Source organism: Neofelis nebulosa, chromosome 4 (genome assembly GCF_028018385.1).
Source record: "Neofelis nebulosa isolate mNeoNeb1 chromosome 4, mNeoNeb1.pri, whole genome shotgun sequence".
In the NCBI taxonomy this organism is placed as follows: domain Eukaryota; kingdom Metazoa; phylum Chordata; class Mammalia; order Carnivora; family Felidae; genus Neofelis; species Neofelis nebulosa.
The window spans coordinates 160,307,973-160,310,625 of record NC_080785.1 but is presented as its reverse complement, the minus strand read 5'-3'; positions in this window follow the sequence as shown (position 1 = coordinate 160,310,625).

The following is a 2,653-nucleotide window of genomic DNA, read 5'->3' as shown; positions in this document are numbered from 1 at the left end:
GCCCCAAGTCCAGAGAGTGAGATGCAGACAGAGCAGAGCCAACCCTCACCAAGGGCCAGACCCAGACTTGGAGGGGATAGGCTAACAGATCAGATGTAAAGAGGCAGACGCACACAGGCAGACCCAGACAGCAACAGACAGGAGCACACACAGAGCAGGAGATCCAGACAAATACTGGCCCATGAGGGGCACAGTCAGACCCAGACAGACACCAAGGGCAAGGGCAGAAGGCTGCACTGACCACCATAGACAGAGAGACAGGCAGACCCAGGGTAAACCCCAGGCAACCCCTCCTCCATAGGGCCTATAGGGGCTTTGGGTTTCCTCCCACCCCTTCCTTTGGCTGGAAACCCTGCCTTCCTACCTGGGCTCTGACCCTCCAGACCAGGCACCCTCTGATGGTCTTTGTCCTGGAGACAACCCCTTTAGGGACTTCCCTCTTTGGTAGGTCAAGGTCAGAGCCCTCAAGGAATGACGTCAGAGAGGAGACACAGAAGGAAAAGGGTGTCTTGAGGAGTCTCCCCACCATTGTGCCCAGTACCTTATGCCAGATGACCCCTCATTCTAGCTCCATAGTCATCGTCACAAACAAAGCTTGTGAGGAACCTGGGTGAGTTCTGTTCCAAACTCTTAGAGCCTCACCATCCTCATGGATAAAATGGGTATCCTAATAATAGTGATGTAGGTAAAGCATTATTATTATAAACTTCCCTTCCTGAACCATGCTTCTCCCCCATAGTTTTAGGCATTCTGTTTTTTTTTTTTTTAATTTTTTTTTAACGTTTATTTATTTTTGAGACAGAGAGAGACAGAGCATGAACGGGGGAGGGGCAGAGAGCGAGGGAGACACAGAATCGGAAGCAGGCTCCAGGCTCTGAGCCATCAGCCCAGAGCCCGACGCGGGGCTCGAACTCACAGACCGTGAGATGGTGACCTGAGCTGAAGTCGGACGCTTAACCGACTGAGCCACCCAGGCGCCCCTAGGCATTCTGTTCTTTAGGACCTTGATTTTCACTGCAGGAGACCCCACATGGCTCTCTCGGGCCTAGATATCCTGAGCCTGGTAAAGGGGGGCCCTCAAACTATCCCCAGAATGGGGCCCTGGATTTGCAATTTGGCTGGATTGATGGGTGGTGGGGGAGGGCTCCCTACTCTGAACTCCAGTCTGGTGTGGGAACGTGGCGGGATCCCTGGCCAAGGTCAAGAATGTAGGCTCTAGGGAAGGGGCTTCATGAAGTAGGGGAATTTCACAGGAGCGAGCATTTCCAGGATCCCCTCCCAGAGCTTCCTGTTTGGGGACAGGTCCTACAGGGGCAGAACTTAAGGACCGTGGGCTTCAAGGGGGTGGCCTTGGGGCCTCTGTAGGGACTGGGTTATGGGGGTCTAGGCAGGCTGACTTTAGAGGTGGGACTGAGGGGTGGGGCTTAGTGGCCTTGGGCGCTCCTGAAGCTGGAATATGGGGGTGCCAGAAGGGGTGGGTTCAGAGGGCGGGGTGTGGAGGCAGGGCTTAGAGGATGTGGGCTTTTTGAAGATGGGCTTTGAAGGTGGTTTTATGAGGGATGACTTTGGGGGTGGGCTTTAGAGGACAGGTGCCGGGAACTGGCCATAGGAGTGTGGGCTTTCAGAGTCGGGCTTTAGGGAGGGGCCGGGGTGGGTGCAAGGGTCTCTGGGGGCTGGCTCTGGGTAGGGATCTGGGGAACTGGCTTGGAGAGCTGTGCTGGCTCAGTCCACCTTTGACAAGGGGCGTTTTGGGGTTAACTTAAGCTCAGCACACTTGGGATCCCTAACCCCCTCAGTATTTCCCAGTAAACTGAGAAGGGACTGGACATTTGAAGGCCTCTCACCAGGCAGTCCCCAGACCCCGGTTGGAGGTGGCTTTTCCTGAGACTGCGCATGGAGGGTTGGGGTGGGGGACCTTGAGGGGGTGGGAGCCCAAATCTGTGGGCCCCTGGAGGGAGGGACTGGGAATGGGGAGGGGGCAGCATCTTGGTGCAGTTGGGAGTCTGAGCAGGGATTTGACTGATGCCTATTTTGAAGCCCCAGGGTGAGCGACCCTGTACCCCCACATCAAGGGGGCACATGGCCCCGGGGTGGGGGGTCTCTCCTCTAGTCCTTAGGATTCCCCGCGGACCAAGTGGCCCTACTGCTAGCCCTGAATTTGCAAAGAGGAACAACCCCCTGGGGTTGTTGTGATTCATAAACAATCTTGCCTTGCGGGGAACACAGTGAAGCTCACAGAAGGTATTACATTGTATTAAAATGACTTGTTTATCTCTGTTGTATCAATGTCCTGGGGCAATAACCGTCTGGCAGCCAGACCTCTTGGGGCCACTAGGAATCCCTCCTTTGCCTCTCACTAGCAGTGGGTGCCCTTTGGCCTCAGTCTCCCAACTGACAAATAGGAGTCCTCTGCACCTTCCAGGACCGTTTTGAGGATGATTTGAGTAGATGCGCGGAGAAACAAGCCCACCGCCCAGTATTGCTGCCTCTATGTAGCAAAGCCTACGTAAATATCTACAGTTATTTATATTTATCTTGTGCTTTTTCCAGGTCCTGGAGCAGACAGGTTCTGCTTGCTGAATTACTGAGTTAATAGGTCCCTCACCCCCTCCAGTCTCTCCTGCCCCGACCCCACTGTCCAGTCCTGCCCCCC